The sequence below is a fragment of the Arachis duranensis genome, chromosome 3 (genome assembly GCF_000817695.3).
Source record: "Arachis duranensis cultivar V14167 chromosome 3, aradu.V14167.gnm2.J7QH, whole genome shotgun sequence".
Taxonomy (NCBI): domain Eukaryota; kingdom Viridiplantae; phylum Streptophyta; class Magnoliopsida; order Fabales; family Fabaceae; genus Arachis; species Arachis duranensis.
Genome location: NC_029774.3, coordinates 80,227,224 through 80,235,667, shown reverse-complemented (window position 1 = coordinate 80,235,667; position 8,444 = coordinate 80,227,224). Strand labels below are relative to the sequence as shown.

Sequence of the window (8,444 nt, the reverse complement as noted above, 5' to 3'; positions counted from 1 at the left end):
CTTCCTGGGTCTGTTTTCTTAGAGACTATGTCCTTCTTGATGAGTGCACTGCATTCTTTGTTCATTATTACAGTTTGTCCTCCCTTCAAAACTCTTTTCTTGCTCAGCAATTCCTTCAAATACTTGATATGTGTAGGCATCTGCTGGAGAATCTCAAGAAAGGGAATATTGATATGGAGAGACTTAAATGTCTCTAAAAACCTTGAATATGTTTTCCCTTTTTCACCTCCTCCTAACCTCTGAGGAAATGGTGCTTTTGGTTGGTAAGTTTCCAGCATGCCTTCATTTTGCAGTTCATTGGCTTGCTCAGTTTCACTTTCCTACTTAGCTTCTTCCACACCTTCCTTCAAGATTTCTGGCTCCTGTTCTGAGGGTCTGATTCCTTCTTCTTCTGAGACTTCCTTCAATATGGTGATGGCCTTGCATTCTTCCCATCTCACTCCCTTTTGTTCCCCTTTAGGATTCTTTTCTGTGTCACTAGGGAACACTGCAGTTGACTTGGGGGCCTGTTGAGATAGCTCTCCTACTCGAGACTCTATCCTCTTGAGTTTTTCACCATGGTTCCTTAAGGTCGATCTCACATCATCCCTAAAGCTTTTCAACTCACTTATGTCCTGACCCATGTTTGCTAGCATTCCTTCTATCCTGTTTAATTGATCTTGAAATTGTTGATTTGGATTAGGTTGGGCAGGTTGATTATTTTGGCCATGATATGGTGGTTGGGAGTAAGTGTTTTGTGTGGCTTGGTATGGTCTTTGGTTGGAGTTTTGGTATGTGGAATTGTTATGTTGGTTGGGGTTGTAAGGTTTGTGGTTTTGTGGTTGGGTTTGATGGTTTCCCCACCCAAAGTTTGGGTGATTTTTCCATCCTGGGTTGTAAGTGTTGGAATGTGGATCATATGGTTGCCTTTGTTGATTTCCCACATAGTTGGCCTTTTCCCAATCACCTCCTTCAGTGCTTATTTCCTCTTGATCTTGTGTTTGTATTGCAGCCACTTGCTTTGTGTCTAATTTCCTGGTGAGCTCTGCTAGTTGTTTGGCAAACACCTTGTTTTGGGCTAGGATTGTATCAACATGGTTCAGCTCCATGACTCCCTTACTATTGTGTCTCTCTGAAGCATAGTAGTACTCATTCTCAGCCACTGTCTCAATCACTTCAATGGCTTCTTCCACAGTCTTCTTCCTGTTCAATGAACCTCCTGATGAATGGTCTACAGCCTTTCTTGATTCATAAGAAAGTCCATCATAGAAAATATGCAATTGCACCCAGTCATGGAACATGTCTGGTGGGCATCTCCTTGTCAACTCTTTGAACCTCTCCCATGCCTCGTAGAGAGTCTCACCATCCTGTTGTCTAAAAGTCTGAACCTCAGATCGAAGCCTATTGACCTTTTGTGGGGGGTAGAAACGTGCCAGAAACTTGCTTTCCACCTCATCCCAGGTTGTTAGACTTCCCCTTGGGAATGATTCCAGCCACTTAGCTGCCTTGTCCCTAAGTGAAAATGGGAACAAGAGCAGTTTATAAGCATCTTCCTGGACTCCATTGGACTTCACAATGTCGCAAATTCTCAGGAATTTTGTGAGATGTTGGTTTGAATCTTCATTAACACTCCCACCAAATGAACAATGATCCTCCACCAGTGATATTAGCTGTGGTTTGAGTTCAAAATTGTTGGCCTGAATGGGTGGTTTCTGAATGCTGCTACCACAATTCTCAGATGTTGGGTTTATGTATGAACCAAGAACCCTCCTCTCGGGAATGGCATTGTTTCCATCAGCCCTCTCATGGTTGTGAACTTCTCTATCCATGTTGAGATCTAGAGCTTCCTCAAAGTTGTCTTCAGATTCTCCTTCAGATTCTTCTTCTCTCAGTACTCTATTCCCTCTTGCTTCCCTTCTAAGTTTATGAAGGGTCCTCTCTGGTTCGGTATATGGAGGAGTTGTTGTCTCTCCTCTCCTACCTGTCATACAAGAACACACAACAAGCAACAAACAAGTGGAATACTCTTGGTTAATGGAAGAGTATGGTTAGAGCAGTTGAGGAATTAATTCAAATAGTTAGTGGGTCAGTGAGTTAGTTGCTTGAATTTAAAGGCATAAGAAAGAAAAAGCAAATAACAGAGTGCAGAAATTAAAATTCAACAAGTAACTTGAACTGAATTAACAAAACAAGAAAAATGCTCAATCTAGTTAACTTCCAATTTGAGAATTGTCAATCGAAAACCAATCCCCGGCAACGGCGCCATAAACTTGATCTAGCCATAAACTTGATAGCTACGATTTTAGGAAATTGCACAATCGGCAAAATTCCTTCCGGCAAGTGCACCGGTTATCGTCAAGTAAAAACTCACAATAGAGTGAGGTCGAATCCCACAAGGATTGGTTGAGTGAGCAATTTGGATTAGAAGTGTGTTCTAGTTGAGCGGAATCGAGATTTAGATGAGAGTTGCGGAATGTAAAATTGCATGAATTAAAGAGCGAGAAGCTAAATTACTGAAATTAAAAAGGGAGTGGGGTGATTGCATGAGTTTAATTGCAGAATGTAAAGAGAAAGTGGTAGATCAGAAATGGGGAATTCATTGGGTTTCAGGAGATATTGAGATCTCCGAATCAAAACATTTTTATCCCTTCCTCAACCAATGCATTCACTGAATTTTGCTTGGAAATCTTATATGATTGGATCCCAATCCCTTGGCTCACCAATTCTCTCTAAAAACAAACAAATTCCCAATCCCTTGGTTTAAATGTTCATAAGAAGAGATGATGCTCGATCACTGATTATACCACACAGTTTCATGAACCACAATTTGGTAGGATTACATGTCACAATATCCATCCAAACCCCAATCCAATTCACTGTGAGAAAGCTTCTCTAGCATGAATCCTCCATTCCTTTCCCAAGGTTCCGAAGGATTCCAATTATGGATAGTTTCTTTCCCAAGACAACTAACCAATGGAATTAGATTGAGAAGCTTTCTAACAAAAATTCAAGAGAAAAGATTGAAGAAGAAGATAAAAAATATTATTGATTCATTGAATTACAATAGAGCTCCCTAACCCAATGAAAGAGAGTTTAAGTTCCAGTTTAAGCTTAAATTGGAACTTAAACTACCAAGCCATATAATGCTGAAAGTGGCGTTTAACCTCCAGTTTAACCTTAAACTGGAAGTTAAACGCCAGAATGAGAATTTCACCAAGGGAGCATTTCCACGTTTAACCTCCAGTTTAGTGTTTGACCCACATTATGCACCAGGAAGCCATTTCCACGTTTAAGCTCCAGTTTGACCTCAAACTGGAGCTTAAACGTGTTCGACATTCACACTCCTGGGCTACCTTCTTCATTCCCACGTTTAAGCTCCAGTTTAAGGTTAAACTGGAGCTTAAACTTGTTCGGCGTTTTTTCCACTCCAGGGTGTGCTTTCTCCCTTCCACGTTTAAGCTCCAGTTTAAGGTTAAACTGGAGCTTAAACTTGTTCGGCGTTTTTTCCACTCCAGGGTGTGCTTTCTCCCTTCCACGTTTAAGCTCCAGTTTAAGGTTAAACTGGAGCTTAAACGTGGAAATGCTCCTGGTGCCTTTCTTACTCCTGGCGTTTAACTTCCAGTTTAAGGTTAAACTGGAGGTTAAACGCCACTTTCAGCTCTTCTTAGCTTTCATGATTCTGGCGTTTAACTTCCAGTTTAAGGTTAAACTGGAGGTTAAACGCCACTTTCAGCTTTGGTGCATTTCTCATTCTGGCGTTTAACTTTCAGTTTAAGGTTAAACTGGAGGTTAAACGCCACTTTCAGCATTATATGGCTTGGTAGTTTAAGTTCCAGTTTAAGCTTAAACTGGAACTTAAACTTCACATGTGATCTTTAAGCTTCCTTTATTGATTTTGTTGCTTCCTTGCCTAGCCTCTTCTTCCCTGAAATCATCCAAACAATTGCATCAAAGTCTTGCAAAATTTCATGAGAATTCATCCATTCATAGCATTCAAGTATTATCACTAAAAACTCATGGAATTTGCATCAAAATCATACTGTTTGGATGGTTCATTGCTTTGTTGTTCATTTAACCATTCTTAGTTACTTTAAGCTCAAGAAAATGCATAAAACAACTAAAACTAACAGAAAAATGCTAGTGAAACTAGCCTAAGATGCCTTAGCTCAACATCCAAACAAAGTATTTGTAACACCCTAACTACCAAAGCTCACGCTTCCGGCTGCGCAACTCTGATAGCTCGGACATTACGACGACACTTATACTATTTAATACTAAAATATGAGCCTGTTTAAAAACTTTAAACCGCAATACCATTCCCAAAAATACTTTCGTCATACAACGTACGTCCATACATACCATACAACTTACAGAAACTCATAAAGAGTACATCCATATATATATACACATATATATAAATAATATTACAAACATTATCCAGTACAATTCCTATCCCTCTCACAGAATATATCAAGATAAAGGTGAGGGTACAAAAATAATAATCTAAAGTAATACAGAGCATCTCAATAACAAATAATTAAATTCTTCATAACTTCTGCGCCCAAATCCTGAAAGGGGAAAAATGTAGGGGGTGAGAACATCATCCTCGAAAGGGTTCTCAGTAGAGGGTATTTGGGAATTACTGTAATAGGATACATGAAGATAAACCGTACCAGTGATTAATAACCATCTTATGCCTCTTTTCAAAAACAACAGTTTACAATAAAAGTAAAGTCAGAAATCTTTTCTGAAAGAGGAACTGTTCAATTCTGAAAACATCAAAGCATTTCAAAAAGGTTTATCTATACTGAACCAAAATAACCTTTCATATCTTATTCCAAACCAGAACCACAAAACTGAAATCAACCATCGGTCCATCTCATTCAACCACGGCCCTAGGCCCAAACAATCCAACCACAACCAATCCACCACAATCCAACAGAGTTCCATATGCAAACACAAGTAGGAAGATGCAAACACAAACAAACAGTTATTACAAGTAGAACAATTAGCAGTTAATAACATAGGCAAACCAAGTACAATATGCACACCCAAACAATAACACATAGATGCATATGATGCATGCCTGTCCCTAGTGGCTGATGATATCATCTTATTCATAGCATACACAGCTATTTCGGCTCACGGTTCAATCCAGACCCAGCCAATATTCATAGCATACACAGCCATTCCGGCTCACGGTTCAATCCAGAACCAGCCAATATTCATAGCATACACAGCCATTCCGGCTCACAACAAACAGCACTTCCACATTCAACATCATCAATTCGTAAAATCGGCATTTAAGCCATAAATCACTTTTTCTCAAATCGTTTCACTTTGAAATCATGTTTCAACTCTTTTCAGCCTTGGCTTTAGAAATCTTGTTTCTCAAATCATCTCAGGCTCATAAGCCAAATTTTCTAAAAGTGAGTTCCCTTTTTAAAACAAAGCCACTCTCGGCATTTTCTTTCCAAAACTTCCAAAACCATGGAAAGTTAAAGATTCATTTTGGGAACATTCAAAATCACCCATCCCACAATGAGATTTTATAACAAAGTTTCTCGGCAGAGTCCCAAGTCTTTAGGGAAGGTCAACCTATATCATTTCCTTAAAATTCATTGAAACTCTTAAAATCATAGATTCTCGGTTCAAGTAAATAAAACTGAATTTACTATAAAACCGGCCATACAAAATCACAAGTTCCAACCCGGTCCAAAAATCAACTCATTTGAAACGGAACCGATTCATTTGAATCAAACCACTTTCAGGTTTCTTTTTGGAACCCTTTTTTTTTAATTCTTCCAAAATGCCTCAAACTTAATTACTCAAACAAAAGTCTAGATTCCTTTAAAAATACTAAAATCTCCTTTTTATATTGAAATCAATATTAGAGCATCATTCTTTCCATCAGTGATTCAAACGGTAAAAATAGTTCATTTTTAAATAAGTCGAACTCAAGGCATAAAGTTCACTAAATAAATTAAGCTTGAAAACATAAATATTCTCTTAATAAATCAAATAATACAACTTCTCAAATCCAACCCTTTTCAAATAACTTTTCAAACAAGGCTAGGATTTTATAGAAATTTCGGCAGCACCTCCCCTAAAACTTGGACTTTTGCCACCCGATTCGGGTCCCAACTAAACCATTTCTCATTCTTTTTCAACAGCTCAAAACCAGAAATCAATTTAAAGCAAGCCAAATCCAACAATCGCTTCAATGGCGTATCTCAAGGATACCATTTAAAAATCAACTCAATATCAATCGATATAACTCATTTCCAAAGCTTTAAAGAAACGGTTCAATAACAAATCATTTGTCCAAAACCAAATCAATTAAAATAAACCAGGCTGAATTCAAAAGTGCATTTGACTTTTCACATCATTGAAATAATTGACTCAATTCAAACCAATCCTCAACGGTTTAAACTCAAATTTCAAATCTTTAAAGAATCAACTTCAAAATATTATATTTCACAAATCCGCACAACAATTCAGCCAAACCAACAATCCATAATCATTTGAGTCAATCAAATAATACATAAGGCAGATACAATCACCAAATACACAATATCTCACATTGGTATCCATATGTAATAATTCCAATATACAAAACATAGTTTTTGGAAAGCGCCCCTACCTCAAAACGCCAAAATCATAACCCAAACGTGTCAACTGAACTCTTTTCGCTCTGCCTGAAATCACCGGCAATCAGAACCCGACTCGGCTTGCTCTCTCGAAAGTAGAAATAGCTACAAGCAGCATAAGCAAACCAGATTCTAACTCCTAAAACCATTAACATCGCAAATACTTTATTACACGGAACAGAGAACTAACGCAGGGCTTTCGAAAATCGAAATACTCACTGAAATAACAAAATGAAGCAGCCGCAGCTCCTTATCAACCCGGCAGTGGCTCCGTCAGTAACCCCAAGTGACAATCGCGAGCAAAAACACCAGTGACGGTAACTGTAACAACCACGCGGTGTTAACAACCTTTTCGGAATTCCAACAGAACAGAAACCAAACTCAAAATCTTACCGGCGGTGGAACACGATGGCGGCAGGATCTCAAGTGGCAGAAACTCAGCCCGGAGCTCTGGCGGCCATGGCGGCAGATTCTGACGACACGGCAGCAAGGGCGAGGGAACCACCCACCATCATCGCGTCTTATCCTCTCCCGCTACTGACAAGGACAGCAACCACCATAGCAACCCGGCCTCAGCAACGACTTCCAATGGTGACAGCGGCGCGCTCAACCCAGAACCCGAATGGAGCACAGTAGGAGCGACGGCCATGAGTGACAGCGACGCGAGCCTCGATGGTAACAGGAAGTGATGGTGGCTGAGCGCGGTGGCTACCCTCCTCACGGTGCGTCTCTCTCTCGCGTGACTGGCGACGACGTGGCTAGGAGGGACGGTGTGGCGAACAGAGGCGGCGGCACGGCGTGGACGCGGTGGTGATGGAGACGCGGCGGCTCCGAGCCCGCGACCACCCACATTCACGAGCCAACCCCTTCTCGATTCTGTCCTCCCTAGCGACGGCGCAATCGGCGCGGTGGTGGTGGCAGACGGGAGCATGATCGACGGCGAGCTAGACGTGGCGGCAGAGCGCGGCTAGCCAGCGAGCTGCTGCTTGCCCGGTGCTCTTTCTTCCTCCGGGTCTCCCTTTCCCCTCATTCCCCTTTTCGTTCTCTTTGCTTGCTTCTTTCAGGGATAACCAAGGAAATTGTGTGTGTTGAACTTGTGAAGGAGAAAGGGAACTCAGCGGCTGAAGGGGTTAAGTTAGGGAAGGGTTTCATTTTTGAAAATTAGGGTTAAGGGCATTATGGTAATTTCACATAAAATTGGGAATACTATAGTAATTGAAACCCAAATTAAATCCAACACTATTTATACATAGAAAATATTATTTGCTCATCAATTTCACAAATTATTTTCAATAAAATGCCCAAATTCAAAAATTAGAAATAATATACTTAATTTCTTTATTTTCCAAAATAGCAGTAATAATATTTAAAATATTACTTATCTAATCCGAATCATATAAAATCCTTATTATTTCATAACTATCAACCTTATACTTTAAATATAGAAAATAATCCAATAATTATAAAATTGGATAATAATCATAACTCGTCTCAAATCCAATGAATTAAAAATTGCCTTAATTATCTCTAATAAAATAATTTCTGAAATTAAGGCTATAAATAACTATATGATTTGAGACTTGATCATAATAAGACTTTTCAAAAATTTTGGGTCTTACAGTATTAATGTTAGAATTAGCTTGCGACATCACACGTCACACGTGAAAGAATTTCATATATATGGAAAACAATTTTTTTTAAGTTGACTTACCTATGCTCGTTAGAGATATGGGAGTTTGCCTAACTCTTCCAAGCACAAAAAACTCTACGATGACTGTCTCAAACAAAGATTTGAAGACAGAAAATTTTTTTACA

General features: G+C 39.4%; 1 long non-coding RNA gene and 1 other non-coding gene across 2 annotated transcripts; one reads left to right on the top strand and one right to left on the bottom strand.

Annotated features, from left to right (window-relative positions):
* The first annotated feature begins 1,278 nt into the window (after nt 1-1,278).
* On the top strand, nt 1,279-1,382 carry LOC127746095 (small nucleolar RNA R71). Its single transcript, XR_008007715.1, has one exon. It is a non-coding gene; the product is annotated as a small nucleolar RNA R71 (small nucleolar RNA).
* Nucleotides 1,383-3,546: 2,164 nt separating this feature from the next.
* On the bottom strand, nt 3,547-7,728 carry LOC107479636 (uncharacterized). The gene is made up of 4 exons (XR_001590225.3): nt 7,023-7,728; nt 6,849-6,950; nt 6,623-6,768; nt 3,547-3,904 (listed from the first exon to the last, which is right to left on the bottom strand). It is a non-coding gene; the product is annotated as an uncharacterized LOC107479636 (long non-coding RNA).
* Nucleotides 7,729-8,444: the final 716 nt, after the last annotated feature.